Below are 21,922 nucleotides of genomic sequence, written 5' to 3'. Positions count from 1 at the left end.
GGCCTGGGAATGGTGGACGGATCCGTGGGGCTGGGGTGGCAGCGGCCCGGCCAGGCGCATCCTGGATGGGGTCCGTGTCCCTGCCTGCCAGGCGCCTGAGCCCACCCCTGCCCCACACCCTCTACCCTAGCACAGAGGCCAACGTGGTGGGGAAAGTGCAGCAGATCTGGAGACCACTTGCCCAGCTGGCTGGAGATGACCAGGAGGTCAGCGCCCAGGACTCAGGAACATTCTCAACAAGCTCAAGACCTGCCACCCTGATCTGAAATGGTGGCTTTGGCGTGGATGCTGTCGCGGCACTGGTGGCTGCCACAGATACCACGGGCGAGCTGGGCTTAGGGGAATTCAAGGATCTGTGCGACGGCTTTCAAGGGCAGCACCCTGAGGACAAAGGGTGTGAGGCCACCCTCTCAGGGACACCTGCAGCAGTAGGCTAGGGGCCTGTGGGGCTGCAGGGGTGCACTGGGGTGAGTACCTCTCACATGGTCAGCTGGGGGAGGGAACAGGGGTTTGGACCATTCATCAGTTTCCTAGCCAGGCTGGACCCAACACGCCGGGCCTTCAAATCTGTCAACAAAGACGGCACCGGACAAACCCAGGTTAATGTCTAGAAGTGGCAGCTATGTGTTTCCGCCTGGGAAGCCCAGACCTGCCCTGCCTTAGGAGACACTCTGCAGCCCTTGGTCTCTCCGGATGTGGAGTCTGTCTGCAGTCACGTCCCCATGGGGCCTCTGACCCACCGGCCTCAGTCACCAGCCATGCTGAGTTATCTCTGGCTATAAGACACTCCAGCATGCCCTGCCCAAGGGTCACCCCTGCTGCCAGCACCCTCTCGAACCCACACCACAAATCCATGGCACCTTGTGCCAAGCCCAGCACTTGTGTTGCTTCCACACTCTGAGGTCGAGGCTAGCTCCTGTCCCCAGGCACCATGTCACACCCAAGTGAAGTCAGACCGCCCACCCCCTCCCAGCACAGCCACGCATGTGGCTTTCCAGGTCCACACCACCCAGGGCCTTTGTCTGCATTCTGCTCCCAGCCTGCCAGTCCAGGAACAAATAAATACACCCTACTTGCTGTTCTCTATGGGAAAAAAATGGAAGGGAGGGAGAGAGGTAAAGTGACAGGGAGAGAGAGAGGAAGGAGAGGAAGGAAGGCAGGAAGGGCAGGAGGGAAGAAGGAAGAAAGAAGAAAGGGAGACAGGGAGAAGGAAAATAAGAAGAAAAAAAGGCTAAACAAACACTACCCTCCTCCAAAAGAACGAGCACTGGCTCTGTCCATCCCGGAGGATATTAGCAAGAGGCCAGAAGCCACTGCTGCCCAGAAGACTGAAACTCTGACCGGTGTCCATGCTGGTTCCTCAGGGGTCTCCCTGACCAGGTTTCCTCCGCCTGCGTTGGCAGCTACTCTTGGAATCCGGGTGGGATGCACAGCTCAGGCTGTGGGGTGGAGGAAAAAGAACTAGTGACTGGTAGGTTTTGCCCTCAATTATGGAAGCTGGAATCTCAGCATGAGGAGAGGAGCCCAGCCTGGATCAGTCAGCTGATCTAAAGACTCATGAGCTAAATTCTTTTCTCTTCACACTGCTGAGATTTCATAGTTGTTTGTTACACAGCATTACTGTGGCAATAACTAGCTGATACAACTTGTACCCCTGACTTTTGCTTGACTGCAACTGAGCAGCATCAACTAGATTGATGTAAGTAGTTAAATACATACAGATGTAATCATGTCTACCACAATTTATCTGTTGGTTTATGATAAAGAGCTGACATGTGGCAAAGATTGTGTGGTCTTTAAAAGATATAATGCAGGTAAATCAAAGACATGCACGATTCACTCAAATAGACACTGTTTATTTTGTTAAGGTCAAGCAAATGATCTGTTGATAGGTAAGTGGTAAGTGTCAAGCATGAAGTCTATACACATTTTCCACAGTGGACTGCAGGATTTTGCCACCGGCAAAACCCCTGACCGAAATCTTGCTACACAGAGCATTCCACAGCTGAGCTACGATGGAAGGGGAGGGCTAGGCCTCCACTTAAGAAGGCCAAGGGCAAAACATTAGCACCAGATTGTTTTTATATGCAACAATATGACTATATACAATGTTATATACATCGACTCACTGGATTCTTTGGGTCCCCACCAAGCAGACATTTAAGAAGAGAACAGGGAAAGGGATAGAACAGCTGGGATTATATGTGCTTTGCTAAAAGGCTACTATAGAACTATATATTGCTATGTAAAAGAGAAGCTCTAAAAAAAAAAAAAGAGGAAATGAAGAGGTTGGACACAGAGACACAGATTTCTATTATTCACATTTTACATACATATCATTGAAATGATCACAATACCTGTACTTTGAAAGGGCGGAAAAATCACATGTAAAAGAAAGTAAGCTTTGTCTACATTAAAAACAAAACACCCTGAAATTACATGGGTTGTCTCTGCTATGGAGAAAGACAGAGTTCCCCGGGCAGCCAGCTTTACCTTTTGTGATGTGACCAGGTTTAACAGTACGGGACCATTAAGTGGAAAGGAGGAGGATGCTTCATTGGAAGTACCGGCTAATTTTTCGGATTAGACAGCTAAACTCAATAGGAATACACGCTTCTAAAAACACCTTTATGTTTCTGACACGGGTAGACTCCAAGAAGGCTGTGTGCTGCCACATCCCTGGAGATGGCCAAGCTGTTCTGGGCTCGGGGCAGGGGCTGCCGGAGTCAGCCCGGAGACCAGCTCAGCCCCCAGCACAGGGGGAGAACCTGCTGCCACCCCGGCCACCCTGCGGGTGCTGCTGGAACCTTCCTTTAGGGAAATAAGAGGAAGAGGATGAATCGATTTCTTATTATGACAAGTGTCCCAATGTTACCTAAATGTGAAGTTGTCCAAGAGATTTTCTCACCATTTTCCATGCATTGAATTAGATGAAACATTTTAAGGAAACACAGTAATTAGATAAAACTAAGTCATTATAGCCAAGCTATAATTGGAGGTTGAGTGTCTTTTCATGTGCTTATTTGCCATGCATATGTCCTCTTTGGTGAAGTGTCTATTCAAGTCCTTTGCCCACTTTTTAACTGGGCTGTTTGTTTTCTTACTGTTGAGTTCTGAGTGTTCTTTATTCATTCTGGGTACAAGTCCTTTGCCAGACAAGTGATTTGCAAATATTTTCTCCCAGTCTGTGGCTTGTCAGTTGGAAAATGACAGCATGACAGCGTTCTTTAATGAATAGGCTCTTTAGGATCTTAGCATTTCAACTGCGATCAGGGCACAGAATCTTAGAACTCTGGAGCAGAAAAAGATCACATTGAGCACACAGGACCTCTGAGGAAGAGAGGAAGGGTTTTTACAATAGACGGACCATAGCCTCACGGCACAGTAACAGATTCAAGGAGGCAAAAAGAGAAGAGTAGCTAATTACCACTAATGACCATAGGCACAGAAAATAAATGTGCTGGGGGAAAAGTAATTTAAAGAACATTAAGTTGGTCTCGTCACATATCTAACAAGCACATTACTACCAGACATACTTTTTAATCCAAATAATTTACTTCGCAAGGCGACATCATTTGAACAGTGACGTGATTTGAGAAGTACTCAAGCTCTGTGTTTGCGCTGTGCGAGAGTGAGCGGAAAGCATGCACGCTATTTAAGTGACAACCGTAATCTCAGAATGAGCCAAGCCCACACTTCGGGTCATTCATTTCACAGTTGGTTTTGAACCACTAGGAAACTATTCACATTTCCAAAATGTTAGTAAGTTATTAATAACATCATCGTCACCGTGGCTTTTGCTGGGCCAGGGGACATCATCAGGGCCGAGACGTGACTGCTCACCCCACTGAATGAGGAGAGACAAAAGCAACAGGGCAGCGCCCCGGCACCCCGGGATGAAGCCCAAGGCCAGACCCGCAGGTGCCAGCCCTGCGGCAGGAGGGGGCCGCGGGCTCGGCCCCTCGCGCCACCACCAGCCCCACCGCCCCCCAGGTTGCCCCCCAAGGCCGAGGGTCGGCTGCGCTCACTTTTAAAGGGAAAAAGCTAAAGGCCAGCCACTGGCTCTGCACCAGAAAGGGACACAAAGCATTCCATGATGGGTCCCACACAAGCAAGGAGGTTATTGCTTTGCTCACAACCGGTTCGCGACGGGAGCTTCTCTCCCCAGGACCCGACACGGGGCGAGGGGGTCCCCGGCGTCGTGGGGAGCGGAGCCGGCAGGCGCAGGGGCGGCCCAGCATGGCGGGCCTGTCACTTGCTCCTTTCGGGCTGCAGGCTGTCGAACAAGCACTTCAGCTGCTCCTCGCCCAGGCGGATCTTGTCCTCCAGCTCCCGCTGTTCGATGATGAGGGCCGACTTCATCTTCACCAAGTGCGCGTAGTCGGCGAGGCTGTCCTGGCTCAGGTAGCTGGCCAGGATGTCGGCCACGGCGCGCTCCCGGCGGTCCAGGTTCTCCTTGAGCTCCTTGGCGTCCTCGTGCTGCCGCGTGAGGACCCTCTGCTTCTCGAGCAGTGACTTCTGTGGGGGGGGAACGAGCTGTCAGGGCGCAGCGCCGGGCGGGGCTCTCCCAGCAGCTCGGGCAGGCGCCCAGCCACCCGTGCGGCTGTCGGGGCTGGTCCCCCACGGTCCCTCCGGCCACCCCGGCGCAGACCCGCCTCCACCCGGGCGGGGCCGCCAGGAGCCCGGGCCGCACAGGAGCCGCGCATGGGCAGGAGGCGGTGGCGGCGGCCCCATCCCCGCCCTCCTCGGGCGCTCAGGGTCGCCCCCCGCGGCCAGGACTCAGTGTGCCGCCACCGGCCTTCACCGGCCCACAGGAGCCGGCAGGCAGCAGGTGGCCAGTCACCGCACTAAAAGGGATGGGACTGTGAGAGGCCCCAAAGGCGGGTGGGAAGTCCTTGGTGACCGTGTGTGCCGAAGCCCTTTCACCCACCACACTGGGAAAAAGGTGGCAAAAGGAAAGTGTTCTAAAGGATGGAGGGATTTCAACACCCTTCTGGCAGGAGGAGCAGTTGGCGAGGGTGTCTGCAGCAGCAGCTATGATGAGGGTGTGGGGGCCGGCAGGAGGGGGATGTGGCCTGAGAACAGTGCCCGGGTGTCGGCCCCTTTGTATCTTACAAGGACCTGCCCTGGGGGACACAGATGACCCCACTAGGAGCAAGCATGCTCTGCCTGCAGAATCACACTCAGATGCCCTACAAACTTGAAGTTTAATGAGGACAGAGTGAGGAGCAGATGAGCTCATTAAATGCCTTCAAATTCAGGCTGGGGAATGCCAGGGACTCATCCAACGGCCTGACCTTCTGATTTTGTCAGGGCAACAGGGTAGTCACTCCGCTATTCTGCTGCTTTGCAGCTTTGCCACCGAGCACACCAACAGCTACACCTGGGCATCCAGGATGCAGCAGCACTTTGCAAAAGGCCAAGTGCACAGAATGATGGCCCATGATGGCACAACCCTTCAGAGTATACTGCCCATTGGGGCCCCTTGTGGGGCTCACCTGTGGCTCCATCCTTGGAAAGCAAACTGTCCGCTTCTGAGCCTTATCTGAGGATCACACTGTTCTTTGGGTGGAAGTGAAATGAAGATGGGGCATATTTTCATGAAAGAGGGCAAGGTAGAGCAATTTCATTCCAACCCAAAGGAAACAGCTGCCAACCGATTCTAGAGCTGTGGCTCAGGGGCTCCAAATCCCTGGGCCCCCGGGCGACCAGCCACTGCCAGGTTGGGGTGGAAGAAGGGCACATGGCACACCTGTGCCCATTTGGACATTGTCTGTTTGAAAAGATGAAGGAGACCTTTCTAGAACCAGACTCCACATCTTTTCATTCGTTAGCATGTATGTCTCTGAAAATCTTAGGTCCCCAGGCCTCGGCTGTCTGCCACAGAGATTCTCCCCCACAGCCAGGCCCTGGAATCCCAGGCCACTGCCCTGAATCTGGACATGGCCACGGGAACACCGTGAGCAGCAAAGTGGCTCTGGGACTTCCCCTCTCTGTACCTGTACACTGGACCCTAAGGGCTGCAGTGAGGGCCACAGAACCTGGTACCCAGGAGGGCCCTGAACCTGCTTCCTGGGGTTGGGACTCCTTGGGTCTCTCCGAAATTCTAAGTCTTTGCCAGTTCAATAAACCGGGAGGGGAAGACAGAGGAAAAATGAGCTGAACTGACAGGTGTGAAACCAATACTATTTCCCCACATCAATACTTTGCATTTTAACCTTTCAATTGTGTCCAAATAGTTTTCTTTCCTGTTCGTTATTTTCTTTCGGATACATTTTCAGATGTATCTGAGATTACAGCTATTTTCTTTCTCTCATATTATTTATATTTTGGATAAATTTGTCAAAGATGTCAAAAAGAGCAAAATGGCATAATGAACATAACCTAAGAGGTCAGGGTGTAAACTCCCACTTGTCTTTCAGGCACTTGACTTAATGATATAGTTACTAATGAAAGCCAATTAGAATAGCAACAGTTCCAAAGTCAAGCTATATAAGGTCTTTCTAGGGAACCTGACACCTCTTTCACATGAGGGAAAAAAAGGAAGGGCTGCTTTTTCCACTCCCCTTACAAACATGTTCAAGTATTTCAATAATAATAACAATTACCATTTTGAAGGTCTATATGTACAAAAAACTAAACTCATCTCATTTAATTTAATCTCAGAAACAAGCCTATAAGTGGATATTTCCCTGATTTTTACAGATAAAAACCTGAAATACAGATCTGTTAAGAAAGATCCAGGAACCTTGAGTAGGACATGACATTTTGTTGGTTTGTCCAGAGTGATGTCCCAATAAATCCCAGAGTGATTTGAACAGTGAATAAGAAAGTATTTGCAAAGTCCCCTTCAGGGAATGGTGAGAATGGGGAAAAATTCAGCTTCCCCAAGTTGAATTCTTGATATTCGCACAAGCAGTGCGGACAGACAAAGCTATAGGCTGAGCCCCCAGTTTTGGGGTCTGTTCATATGAAACTTAACCTCGCAAAGGATAGGACAAGTCTACTTAAAATTAGGCCTAAGAGTCACCCCCAAGAGAACCTCTTTTTTTTTTTTTTTTTATTAACGGAAAGAAAGAAAAAAAACAAAAGAAATTAACACAACATTTAGAAATCATACCGTTCTACATAATCACTCAGTAATTCTTAACATCATCACATAGATGCATGATCATCGTTTCTTAGTACATTTGCATCGGTTTAGAGGAACTAGCAACACAACAGAAAAAGATATAAAATGTTAATATAGAGAAAAGAAATAAAAGTAGTAATAATAGTAAAAAACAAACAAAAAAAACCCTATAGCTCAGATGCAACTTCATTCAGTGTTTTAACAAGATTACTTTACAATTAGGTATTATTGTGCTGTCCATTTTTGAGTTTTTGTATCTAGTCCTGCTGCACAGTCTGTATCCCTTCCGCTCCAATTACCCATTATCTTACCCTGTTTCTAACTCCTGCTGGACTCTGTTACCAATGACATATTTCAAGTTTATTCTCGAATGTCCGTTCACATCAGTGGGACCATACAGTATTTGTCCTTTAGTTTTTGGCTGGACTCACTCAGCATAATATTCTCTAGGTCCATCCATGTTATTGCATGCTTCATAAGTTTATCTTGTCTTAAAGCTGCATAATATTCCATCGTATGTATATACCACAGTTTATTTAGCAATTCTCCTGTTGATGGACATTTTGGCTGTTTCCATCTCTTTGCAATTGTAAATAACGCTGCTATAAACATTGGTGTGCAAATGTCCGTTTGTGTCTTTGCCCTTAAGTCCTTTGAGTAGATACCTAGCAATGGTATTGCTGGGTCGTATGACAATTCTATATTCAGCTTTTTGAGGAACCGCCAAACTGCCTTCCACAGTGGTTGTACCATTTGACATTCCCACCAACAGTGGATAAGTGTGCCTCTTTCACCGCATCCTCTCCAGCACTTGTCATTTTCTGTTTTGTTGATACTGGCCATTCTGGTGGGTGTGAGATGATATCTCATTGTGGTTTTGATTTGCATTTCTCTAATGGCCAGGGACATTGAGCATCTCTTCATGTGCCTCTTGGCCATCCATATTTCCCCTTCTGGTAGGTGTCTGTTCAAGTCTTTTTCCCATTTTGTAATTGGGTTGGCTGTCTTTTTGTTGTTGAGTTGAACAATCTCTTTATAAATTCTGGATACTAGACCTTTATCTGATATGTCATTTCCAAATATTATCTCCCATTGTGTAGGCTGTCTTTCTACTTTCTTGATGAAGTTCTTTGATGCACAAAAGTGTTTAATTTTGAGGAGCTCCCATTTATTTATTTCTTTCTTCAGTGCTCTTGCTTTAGGTTTAAGGTCCATAAAACCAGCTCCAGTTGTAAGATTCATAAGATATCTCCCTACATTTTCCTCTAACTGTTTTATGGTCTTAGACCTAATGTTTAGATCTTTGATCCATTTTGAGTTAACTTTTGTATAAGGTGTGAGATGCGGGTCTTCTTTCATTCTTTTACATATGGATATCCAGTTCTCTAGGCACCATTTATTGAAGGGACTGTTCTGTCCCAGGCGAGTTGGCTTGACTGCCTTATCAAAGATCAAATGCCCATAGATGAGAGGGTCTATATCTGAGCACTCTATTCGATTCCATTGGTCAATATATCTATCTTTATGCCAATACCATGCTGTTTTGACCACTGTGGCTTCATAATATGCCTTAAAGTCCGGCATCTTGAGACATCCAGCTTCGTTTTTTTTCCTCAAGATGTTTTTAGCAATTCGGGGCACCCTGCCCTTCCAGATAAATTTGCTTATTGGTTTTTCTATTTCTGAAAAATAAGTTGTTGGGATTTTGATTGGTATTGCATTGAATCTGTAGATCAGTTTAGGTAGGATTGATATCTTAACTATATTTAGTCTTCCAATCCATGAACACGGTATGCCCTTCCATCTCTTTAGGTCTTCTGTGATTTCTTTTAGCAGTTTTTTGTAGTTTTCTTTATATAGGTTTTTTGTCTCTTTGGTTAAATTTATTCCTAGGTATTTTATTCTTTTAGTTGCGATTGTAAATGGGATTCGTTTCTTGATTTCCCCCTCAGCTTGTTCATTACTAGTGTATAGAAAAGCTACAGATTTTTGAATGTTGATCTTGTAGCCTGCTACTTTGCTGTACTCATTTATTAGCTCTAGTAGCTTTGTTGTGGATTTTTCCGGTTTTTCAACGTATAGTATCATATCGTCTGCAAACAGTGATAGTTTTACTTCTCCCATTCCAATTTTGATGCCTTGTATTTCTTTTTCTTGTCTAATTGCTTTGGCTAGAACTTCCAACAGAATGTTGAATAATAGTGGTGATAGTGGACATCCTTGTCTTGTTCCTGATCTTAGGGGGAAAGTTTTCAATTTTTCCCCATTGAGGATGATATTAGCTGTGGGTTTTTCATATATTCGCTCTATCATTTTAAGGAAGTTCCCTTGTATTCCTATCTTTTGAAGTGTTTTCAACAGGAAAGGATGTTGAATCTTGTCAAATGCCTTCTCTGCACCAATTGAGATGATCATGTGATGTTTCTGCTTTGATTTGTTGATGTGGTGTATTACATTAATTGATTTTCTTATGTTGAACCATCCTTGCATACCTGGGATGAATCCTACTTGATCATGATGTATAATTCTTTTAATGTGTTGTTGGATATGATTTGCTAGAATTTTATTGAGGATTTTTGCATCTATATTCATTAGAGAGATTGGTCTGTAGTTTTCTTTTTTTGTAATATCTTTGCCTGGTTTTGGTATGAGGATGATGTTGGCTTCATAGAATGAATTAGGTAGTTTTCCCTCCACTTCAATTTTTTTGAAGAGTTTGAGGAGAGTTGGTACTAATTCTTTCTGGAATGTTTGATAGAATTCACATGTGAAGCCATCTGGTCCTGGACTTTTCTTTTTAGGAAGATTTTGAATGACTAATTCAATCTCTTTACTTGTGATTGGTTTGTTGAGGTCATCTATTTCTTCTTGAGTCAAAGTTAGTTGTTCATGTCTTTCCAGGAACCCGTCCATTTCCTCTAAATTGTTGTATTTATTAGCATAAAGTTGTTCATAGTATCCTGTTATTACCTCCTTTATTTCTGTGAGGTCAGTAGTTATGTCTCCTCTTCCATTTCTGATCTTATTTATTTGCATCCTCTCTCTTCTTCTTTTTGTCAATCTTGATAAGGGCCCATCAATCTTATTGATTTTCTCATAGAACCAACTTCTGGTCTTATTGATTTTCTCTATTGTTTTCATGTTTTCAATTTCATTTATTTCTACTCTGATCTTTGTTATTTCTTTCCTTTTGCTTGCTTTGTGATTAGTTTGCTGTTCTTTCTCCAGTTCTTCCAAGTGGGCAGTTAATTCCTGCATTTTTGCCTTTTCTTGTTTTCTGATAAAGGCATTTAGGGCAATAAATTTCCCTCTTAGCACTGCCTTTGCTGCGTCCCATAAGTTTTGATATGTTGTGTTTTCATTTTCATTCGCCTCAAGGTATTTACTAATTTCTCTTGCAATTTCTTCTTTGACCCACTTGTTGTTTAAGAGTGTGTTGTTGAGCCTCCATGTATTTGTGAATTTTCTGGCACTCTGCCTATTATTGATTTCCAACTTCATTCCTTTATGATCCGAGAAAGTGTTGTGTATGATTTCAATCTTTTTAAATTTGTTAAGACTTGCTTTGTGACCCAGCATATGGTCTATCTTTGAGAATGATCCATGAGCACTTGAGAAAAAGGTGTATCCTGCTGTTGTGGGATGTAATGTCCTATAAATGTCTGTTAAGTCTAGCTCATTTATAGTAATATTCAGATTCTCTATTTCTTTATTGATCCTCTGTCTAGATGTTCTGTCCATTGATGGGAGTGGTGAATTGAAGTCTCCAACTATTATGGTATATGTGTCTATTTCCCTTTTCAGTGTTTGCAGTGTATTCCTCACGTATTTTGGGGCATTCTGGTTCGGTGCGTAAATATTTATGATTGTTATGTCTTCTTGTTTAATTGTTCCTTTTATTAGTAGATAGTGTCCTTCTTTGTCTCTTTTAACTGTTTTACATTTGAAGTCTAATTTGTTGGATATTAGTATAGCCACTCCTGCTCTTTTCTGGTTGTTATTTGCATGAAATATCTTTTCCCAACCTCTCACTTTCAACTTATATTTATTTTTGGGTCTAAGATGTGTTTCCTGTACACAGCATATAGAAGGATCCTGTTTGTTAATCCATTCTGCCAGTCTATGTCTTTTGATTGGGGAATTCAGTCCATTAACATTTAGAGTTATTACTGTTTGGATAATATTTTCCTCTACCATTTTGCCTTTTGTATTATATATATCATATCTGACTTTCCTTCTTTCTACACTCTTCTCCATGTCTCTCTCTTCTGTCTTTTTGTATCTGACTCTAGTGCTCCCTTTAGTATTTCTTGCAGAGCTGGTCTCTTGGTCACAAATTCTCTCAGTGACTTTTTGTCTGAGAATGTTTTAATATCTCCCTCATTTTTGAAGGACAATTTTGCTGGATATAGGAGTCTTGGTTGGCAGTTTTTCTCTTTTAGTAACTTAAATATATCATCCCACTGTCTTCTAGCTTCCAAGGTTTCTGCTGAGAAATCTACACATAGTCTTATTGGGTTTCCCTTGTATGTGATGGATTGCTTCTCTCTCGCTGCTTTCAAGATCCTCTCTTTCTCTTTGACCTCTGACATTCTAACTAATAAGTGTCTTGGGGAATGCCTATTTGGGTTTAATCTCTTTGGGGTGTGCTGCACTTCTTGGATCTGTAATTTTAGGTCTTTCATAAGAGTTGGGAAATTTTCAGTGATAATTTCTTCCATTGGTTTTTCTCTGCCTTTTCCCTTCTCTTCTCCTTCTGGGACACCCACAACACGTATATTTGTGCGCTTCATATTGTCCTTGAGTTCCCTGATACCCTGTTCGAATTTTTCCATTCTTTTCTGGATAGTTTCTGTTTCTTTTTGGAATTCAGATGTTCCATCCTCAAAATCACTAATTCTATCTTCTGTCTCTTTAAATCTATCATTGTAGGTATCCATTGTTTTTTCCATCTTTTCTACTTTATCCTTCACTTCCATAAGCTCTGTGATTTGTTTTTTCAGTTTTTCTATTTCTTCTTTTTGATCAGCCCATGTCTTCTTCATGTCCTCCCTCAATTTATCGATTTTGTTTTTGAAGAGGTTTTCCATTTCTGTTCGTATATTCACCATTAGTTGTTTCAGCTCCTGTATCTCATTTGAACTATTGGTTTGTTCCTTTGACGGGGCCATATTTTCAATTTTCTGAGCGTGATCCGTTATCTTCTGCTGGCGTCTGGGCATTTAGTCAGATTTCCCTGAGTGTTGGACCCCACAGGTTGAAAGATTTTTCTGTGAAATCTCTGGGTTCTGTTTTTCTTAACCTGCCCAGTAAGTGGTGCTCGTGGCACACATTTGTCTACGGGATCCATCAGTAAAAGTTGCTGTGGGTCCTTTAACTCTGGAAAACTCTCGCCGTAGGGGAGGTTTGGCAGCCGAAGCGTCTTGGAAGAGTGCCAGCCGGCACGTGAGAGCGCCCGACCGAATTTCCTAGTCAGCCCGGGGCGCCAAGCGTGGCGGAAGGGCGCCAGCTGTCGCAGCCCGGGAGAGTGCACTGTTCCCAGCCAGACTGGGGAGTCACGTGTTTGGAAGGGACCCCCTTGTCACCGTTCTCCGCGGTCTGGGGATTTCTGACCCAACTCTCTCAGTTTGTCCGGAGGGCCTCGCGTGGTGGGGACGCCAGCCGCCGCGGTCCAAGGGGACCGCCTGCCCAATTCTGCCAGCTGGCCTGGGAAGGAGGAAGGGAGGGACTCCGGCCGCTTGCCATCCCGCCCAGGAAAGCCTGTGTCCCTCGGTGATCTCACCGGAGCTGGTTCTCCCAGACAGTCAGCCGTTTCAGGATGGGGTACGCTGTCCCTTTGATCTCCGTCGTGGCTCCGGGAGCTGCTCTGTATTATCTCCACTCCCCCAGTAGCTGTTCTGGAGGAGGAAAGGTGAGGGTGGCAAGGCTGTCGAGGCTGGTGGTGGAGGAGCCGGTGAAGGCGGAAGAGGGCACTGTGGTGGTTGGAGAGCCGCCGGAGCAGGAGGCGGAAGAGGGGAGAGGAGGGCGTGCGGGTCGGCTGCTGCAGGGCGTGGGCGCCGCGCGGCGGGCCGGCGGACAAAGAGGGGAGAGGAGGTCGGGCGAGTCGGCTGCTGCGGGGCGTGGGCACCGCGTGGCGGGCCGGCAGACAAAGCAAGAGAAGCTCTTTTGTTGCTCAGATGTGACCTCTCTCTCTCCAGCCAACACAACAAGCAACTCACCACCCTCCCCCTGTCTACGTGGGACATGACTCCCAGGGGTGTGGACCTTCCTGTCAATGTGGGACAGAATTCCTAGAATGAGCTGAGACTCAGCATCAAGAGATTGAGAAAAACCCTAGAATGAGCTGAGACTCAGCATCAAGGGATTGAGAAAACCTGGACCAAAAGGGGGAAGAGTGAAATGAGACAAAATGTCAATGGCTGAGAGATTCCAAACAGAGTTGAGAGGTTATCCTGGAGGCTATTCTTATGCATTAAGTAGATATCACTTAGTTGTCCAAGAGGAAAGGGAGAAAGTGGAGGGAGCTGCCTGAAAATGTAGAGCTGTGTTCCAGTAGCCATGTTTCTTGATGATGATTGTCTAATGATATAGCTTTCACAATGTGACTGTGTGATTGGGAAAACCTTGTGTCTGATGCTCCTTTTATCTACCTTGTCAACAGATGAGCAGAACATATGGAATAAAAATAAATAATAGGGGGAACGAATGTTAAAATAAATTTAGTTTGAAATGCTAGTGATCAATGAAAGGGAGGAGTAAGGGGTATGGTGTGTATAATTTTTTTTTCTGTTTTCGTTTTATTTTTCTGTTGTCTTTTTTTTCTGAATTGATGCAAATGTTCTAAGAAATGATCATGATGATGAATATGCAACTATGTGATGATATTGTGAATTACTGATTATATATGTAGAATGGAATGATCACATATTAAGAATGTTTGTGTTTCTTTCCTGTAATTTTTTTAATTAATAAAAAATTAAAAAATAAAAGTTAAGGTTTATATGCTGTGGAAGGCAGCTTGGTGGTTCCTCAGGGAGTTAAGTATAGAATTGCCCTATGGTCCAGCAATCCCATTGCTAGGTATCTATTCAGAGGACATGAGGGCAAGAATACAAATGGATATTTGCACGCCAATGTTTATAGCAGCATTATTTACAATTGTCAAGAGATGGAAACAGCCCAAATGTCCATCAACGGATGAGTGGCTAAACAAGCTGTGGTATATACATATGATAGAATATTATGCAGCTGTAAGACAGAATAAAATCATGAAGCATATAACAACATGGGTGGATCTTGAAGACATTATGCTGAGTGAAATGAGCCAGAAACAGAAGGACAAATACTGCGTGGTCTCGCTGATATGAACTAACATTTATGAGTTAAATGGTAGAATTTTAGTTAAGAATACAGGTTATCAGGGGATAAAAAATAGGGTAGAGATTGGGTAATTTGTGCTGAAAGAATACAGATTGTGCCACAGGACTGATTGTAAAAATTCCGTAATGGATACAACAATACTACCTAATTGTAGCACAATAATGTAAGTACATTGAATGAAGCTGAATATGAGTATGATAGAGAGAGAAGGGCTGGGAGCATGTATGAAACCAAAAGGAAAGATAGACATTAAAGACTGAAATGGTATAATTTAGGAATGCCTAGAGTGTACAATGATGATGATTAAATGTACAAATTAAAAAACATTTTTCCATGAGGAAGAAAAAAAGTTAAGGTTTATAAACTTCTTTTTCCTCTTAGCTCACTCACCTACCCTTGCTTTAGGATTATACTCTTTTTATTAGCATACTGACAAGGTTAAATACTTGTCTGTTTTGTTGCTGTTTATATTATAATTGTAGCATCATTTCTCAGTATCACAGGCTGTAAACCTGTTCCCTTGCTCAGGGACTTATATGGAAGAGATGGCAGAAAGATTGTAAAAATGGTGGGATGGAGTAAATTATAACCAAGTAAAATAAATTCAAAAGATGCACAAAGGAACACATTAGCAGATTCTGCAGCCTTCCAAGGAGCTGCTATGCTTCTGAGTAAGAAACAACACTCTATTCAAGTTCTTCAAATGCCAAAAATCATTCCTTAAGGCCCTCGTTAAATGAACTCCCACAAGCCCAACAAACTATGCTCATCCTTGATACTGAAACCCTAAAAAACGGGGTAAGGGCGGGCCACGGTGGCTCAGCAGGCAGGAATGCTTGCCTGTGATGCCAGAGGACCTGGGTTCTATTCCCGGTGCCTGCCCATGTGAAAAAAAAACAAAACAAAAAAACGGGGTGAGCATCAAGACTCCAAATGTGAATTATGGGTTGGACCAAATGGCCTCCTTGTTCTCCCCGATATTCTCACTCTTCCAATGATGAGGTCTCTTCATGCCCAGATGCACTGAAGTCCCAACAAACTGAAAAACTTAGCAAGAAAATACTGGTAGGGCAACTCTGAAAAAGCAGCACACGCACTGCAGCCTCTGTCCCCTATAAAACCTGGCACAATATTTCCACTTACCTCCTGAAAAATTCCCACTACCATGGGGCCCTTTCAAAATCTGGCAAATACATTTCACCCAGATTCCCCACTGCCAAAGATATAAGTACTGTCTTGTTATGGTTTGTATATTCTCTCAATAGGTCAAAGTTTTCCCAGTAAGACAAGCAACTGCAACTGCATTGGCCAAAATTCTTAGAGAAAATTATTCCATAGTAGACAGTTCCCCATGAAATCCATAGTAATCATGGCACACACTTTACTAGACAGCCTCTTCCTCAACTCCTATTGACCTCACTCATCTTACAGCACCTCCACTGTGACTGTGACCCTCAGTGGTCAGGGTTAGTCAAATGCACTAATGGCATAATCAAAATCCAGCTAGGATAACTCTAAACAATCCTCTCTAGGTTTAAAATCCTTCCCCTAGTCCTTATGAACTTAAAGGCATGGCTTTTTAGCCCTCATCAATTTTCCCCTATAAAATAGTCATTAGTAAACCTATGCCCTTATTACCTTGGTCTCCAATTGCAGAACTCCATTCTTCCTTAGCCTCATATTGTCAAAAACTCTCACAAACTCTCTCTGAACTTCATAAAACTTGTTTCTGAGTCTCTCTCCACAGAGCCACCAGTCCCTATACCACCCTCCCCCAAAGACCCAGGAAATTGGATTTATTAGAAATAACACCTCCAAAAACATGGGCTTGAGACACAGTGGAAAGAACCCTACCAAGTCCTCCTCACCAACTCTACAGCTGCCAAAGTTCAAGGAGTAAAATCCTAGGTCCATCTGTTGCACCTAAAGCCAGCTCCTCCACCTGAGTGGACCACCGAAGCCACCAGAAACTTGACTGTACAATTCTGCTGAGTCCAGAAGCAGACGACATCTGATGCAAACTGCAGTCCTCGAACACTGGATCTTATCCTGCAAAAGTAGACAGCACAAAAAGTAGACTACTCTCCCAAGACTCTGGATGAGGGCTGAGTATACCTTCCCTGTGACTAAGCCCCTATGTGATGATAAGAGCTACCCCTGCTAGTACTGTGTTTTAGTTTGCAAGCTGCCAGAATGCAGTATGCCAGAAGTGGAATGGCTTTTAAAAAGGGGAATTTATTAAGTTGCTAGTTTACAGTTCGAAGGCCGTGGAAATGTCCAAATGAAAGTAAGGCTATAAAAATGTCCAATCTAAGGTATCCAGGGAAAGATACCTTGGTTCAGAGTTTCTCAGCTGGAAAAATACATGGCAAGATCTGCTAGCTTTTTCTTCAACGGCTTCCCTGGGGCTCTGTCCATTCTGTTGGCTCTATCAGTTCTAGTGGCTATCGTGGCTCTTTCCAAAATGGTTCCCTCTTAAAAGGCTCTTGTACACAACCCCACCTTGAATGGGTGGAGATACATGTCCATGGAAACCATTTAATCAAAAGTTACCACCCACAATTGGGTAGGTCACATCTCCATGGAAACAATAAAAAAGATACTGCCCAGCAATATTGAATGAGGACTAAAGGACATGGCTTTTCTGGGGTACACAACAGATTCAAACCAGCACACACTGCTAACTGCTTCTCACCTCTATTATCATAACTCTAATATGGGCAATTACCAATGATATTTCTCCCTCAATTTTTCCTCTATTTCCTTTACCTTAGCCCTAATTCTTACCCTGTCCTTCTTTCCTCTTAACGTACCTTCTTGCAATAATAATGTCATTGTTCAATTATTCTAAACAATAGCTACTGGAGAAAATTTAACTAACTGCCGGATCTGTCATAACAACCCCTAGCACTCTTCCCCTTGACCAGTGGGAATATCCATAAGTGATGTTTCCCACTAGCCAGATAGTTCTAATACCACTAGTGACATCTCCATCCACTCAGGCACCTATATGGTCCCGCCCCAGCCCACTCCAAACAATCTACTCTGTGTAACTTTCAACTCCAAAAACCCAATGAATTATATGGAAAAAATTAGCAAAAGTGAAGGTGGTCTTCATGTTTCAAATAAGCCTCTCAAGCTTGATAACCACCTCCCCTTGAACTTTATCCAGCTGGACAGCATGTAATTCCTTAATTCCTACTCCAACTCCCTGGTCCCTTATCCTCTCTGCCACTGATAAACATAACTTTGGAAAAGTCTGCCTCTGTCTAAGTTTTACTTTTCTATGTAAAAGCTCTGAATGGTTTCTCAGTCTTTCTTTCCTCCATTCAATCATACCCATAGAACAATGCACTGTCAGTTTCCTCTCACACCCCAGCCTCACTACATAGAATTCTACCAGCTTCCACCCACGGCATCATAGAGCACTAGGCCTCATCCTAGCAGGAGCAGAGCCCTCCTAGGCCTAGCCAGCCCTTATATCAAATTCAGAATGCATAAAACCACCCTCAAAAACCTAACTGTTACACTTGAAAAAAAAAATAGCGTCCAAAACCAGACAAGCCCTCTTAGGCCTTAGCACTTCTCTCAGTTACCTTGCAGCTATAGTATGGACAACCGACTAGCTTTAGATTACTTTTTAGCTGAAGAAGGTGGTGTTTGTGCTGTTGCCAATACCTCCCTCTGCACCTGGATCAACACCACTGGATTGGTAGAAACCAACAACCAGGAAATCTTCAGGCAAGCCAAATAGCTTCATGGCATGAACCAGTAACGCAGAGAGATGTGGGAATCAGTCAAGGGGTTTCTGCCTAATGCCTCCTGGTTGTAGTCCCTAGTGTCACCACTGATCATGTTAATCCTCATCCTACTCCTCCTGCCTGTCGACATCCGCATCATCATCCACTTTGTAGCGCGGTGCCTCAATGCTACCCACCTCTTTCCCCTATCCCCTGTAGCATTAGGATATCAGCCTAGAAAACCACAAAATGACTATACTTGGTCTTCAGGGAGTCCAAGGACTCCTTTGACCAAAAGGAGGGAATGTGAAAATGGTATGGTCAATAACTTCATGAAACAACTTGATTGCTTGTACTTCCAGGGACCTACAAAGATGAAACAGAGAACAGCTGAGTCAGGCTGACCTAATCTTTCATGGCTCTAAGATCTCTGCCCCTGAAGTACCTGAAAATGTAGAGAGAGCTGTGTTCCAGTAGCCATGTTTCTTGAAGGTGATTGTATAATGATAGAGCTTTCAAAATGTGACTGTGTGATTGTGAAAACCTTGTGTCTGATGCTCCTTTTATCTAGGGTATGGACAGATGAGTAAAAAATATAGATAAAATATTAAAAAATACTCTTTGCATCTGGACACCAGAAGTCGCTTTTCCTACCAGGCTTTGGAAGGAAGGTGTCTGTTGGACCTCTTTATCCACATAGAGTGAGGTGTCTATGGCCTGTGGGAAGTTTTCTGATGGAGGGGCCTGCTCAGCAGTTACCTCAGGGAAGTATTTTCGAGATTCTTCTCCAAGAAGAGTAAGGTAAAGCCACAGACTAAGATGTCCAACTACGTGAACGACATGTGGCCTGGTTCACCGCAGCAGAAGGATTCCCACCCACCCCCACCCCCCCGACATCCTGATCGTGACAGTCCAGCCAGCGGCCTTCCTCACGTTCCAGTGGTCGCTGGACTTCCAGAAGCTCTTGGTCCGGTTCCAGCGTCTCCAGTCGGTCATCGTCCAGTAGTCAGAGGTGGCCCCAGAAAAGGAGCAGGTCATGGTCTCGTTGCAGGAGGCACCACCAGAGGAAATACAGACGCTACTCAAGGTCTTACTCGCGGAGGCAGTCACGACCCGGCAGACGCCAGCACAGTGAGAGGTACCGCGGCTCCCACGGAGGTATTACCCGTCTCCCTCGTGACGCCGACCCGGAGCAGGTCCCGCTCTCGGGGTAGGTTGTGTTACCGAAGGGCCTACGCGGTCACGCGGGGGTGACGATGCTATGACTTTGGTCACACGATGTACCCGGAAGAACACAGAAGTTGAAGGGCGAGAGCCAGGACCGTGTCGAGGAGCAGAACTCCCTTTGGCTTAAGTGAAAAAGATCGAGTGAAACTGTTAGAAATAGCAAAAGCCAATTCGGCAAAAGCTTTAGGAACATCCAACCTTGACTTGCCAGCTCGTCTCAGAACTGTTCCTTTACCTAAAGAAACAAACTATGGAACAGCTGTACCAAATGGTGCAAAGTTCTAGCTGTCTGAAGAACTTAAAGAAGATGAAACTAAAACTTGCTGTGAAAAATCTCCCCAGCAAAGAAGCAAAGCTTTCAGCTCTTATAATGCTGTAGCAAAGCCAATGTTTCAGAAATCGGCTAAAGCTACTGTTGAAGAAACTTCTTCAGGATCCCCAAAAGTAAGTGAGAAAAAAAATCCGTATAGACTGTGGGTGCCTCTCTCAAAAGAGAAAATCATTGGCTAACGTTGCCTGAAACAGCACTTTATTTCAAGTTCATGTCTCCAGCATTATCCTGTTTCTCTAAGATGTTCAGTGGTAATTGTTGTGATTAAAAACCCGTACATGAAAAGATTTAAATACTTATTAACATTTTAGGTTTCTCTTGCAGATGTGAGATAGCACAAATGGACCAGAGATTACGTACAGGCGGGAGTCTTGTACATATACTTGTAAATATTGTGTATTGTATCCATTACAAATACAAATTATGTATTTGTATTATGGTTACGTAAAAGTAAAATTTGTAAGACAGACGTTCGTTGCTAATAAATGTCTTGTTTTTATTAAAAAATAAGCAAATAATAGGGGGAACAAATGTTAGAATAAATTGAGTAGACTGAAATACTAGTTGTCAGTGAGAGGGAGGGGTAAAGGGTATGGTATGTATGAGTTTTTTCTTTTTATTTCTTTTGCTGGAGTGATGCAAATGTTCTAAAAAAAATGATCATGATGATGAATACACAGCTATGTGATGATTTTGTGACCTATTGGTTGTACACCATGTATGGAATGTTTGAATGTCAAGAATGTTTATATTCGTATGTTAAGTTTTTATAATAAAAATATTTTTAAAAAGACCTCTGCCCCTGCAAAAAAGAAACAAGCCACCCTGACATCAACAAGTTTCCTTATCTTCGTTAGAGAGCCCTGTTTCTGCAGGGAACATCCTGCCTGTCCAAGTGGCAAAATTCATGAAACATGGCCCAAGGTCATCCTGCTCCAAGCGGCTCGGGTCGTTTACTTTCCCTTGCTTCTCCTCCCATTCCCATAGCCTCTCTTTGTTCCCAGCAACCATTTTTACTGTCTACCCAAAGCTTGCCTTTTGAGTGGTAACTTTTTGTTACTGTTCCACTGTAATGGTACTTTTCAATAATTTATTCTATACTTTCGTTTTCAGAGTCTGTTTCTAGGAAAACACCATTCGTTGGGTTAGTTTCTCTAAAGCTTCCTTTAGGAATCCTCTCATTGGATTATTGTCCTATTTCCTTTTCCCTCATCTGATGATGCATCTTCTTTATAGATGCCAATATCAGAACATCAAACATGCTTGAGAAAAAAGAAAACATGCTTGTGGCCGATGTTGGTTATTCAAGGCTGAAGAGGAAGCAATACTCTGTGAAACAGAGCAACAGAACACCCTTTTTCCTCTATTTCCTGGAAGGTACATCATAGTGTGGAAGTACCAGTAATGAGTTTGTTGAAGACATGGAAATGACAGTTATTTCATTTCAATTTCCTGTGTAAATTGCCACTTAGAAGGATCCAGGTCTTTGCAGCTGGAAAATAAGCAATTTACAACATGCCATTACTTTTCAAACCAGGTTCCTCGTAGAAACATCCATATTCTTTCCATAGACATTTTGCAGTATATATTTTTGAGAAATTGTTCTTCCAATAGACTGTTCCTACTTCTATTCTAAACTGATTATTTTATCTTCAATATCACATTGTAAATAATAATCTTAAGAAGAGTACTTTTTTCTTGAGGATCCTCTCCTTTTCCCCCAAGTTTCTGTAGCTAAATGATCCAAATCTAGTATCTTTTCATGTGATACTCTACAAAATTGGCTTTATACCAGACATGCAAATGTTATGACTAGATGAGAAATCTGTTTGCCTGTGTGAATAACTAAGTCGTGTATTTGAAGCAAGTCTAAGCATATTTTAGTCACCTTAAAACATTGAATTCTTTAAGACAGCATTACACATATAGTCCCGAGTAATTAGTGACCATTGAACTCTTTTTGCTAGGGAGCCTGATTAATGTCACATGATTTCAGGGCCTTGGCTCCTCACTGGCTTCACATTGGCCAAGCTGATAAATAATTCACCCTGGAACCCCTCTGACTGCAGTATCATTCTTCTTGGTTGGCCATTCTGTAGTCAATTCTGCAAG

General features: G+C 44.0%; 1 pseudogene; it reads left to right on the top strand.

Moving 5' to 3' along the window:
• Positions 1-19,071: 19,071 nt before the first annotated feature.
• LOC143672151 (arginine/serine-rich protein 1 pseudogene) lies at positions 19,072-19,989 on the top strand (annotated as a pseudogene).
• Positions 19,990-21,922: the final 1,933 nt, after the last annotated feature.

The sequence above is a fragment of the Tamandua tetradactyla genome, chromosome X (genome assembly GCF_023851605.1).
Source record: "Tamandua tetradactyla isolate mTamTet1 chromosome X, mTamTet1.pri, whole genome shotgun sequence".
Classification (NCBI taxonomy): Eukaryota; Metazoa; Chordata; class Mammalia; order Pilosa; family Myrmecophagidae; genus Tamandua; species Tamandua tetradactyla.
This window is presented reverse-complemented; position numbering and strand designations above follow the sequence as displayed.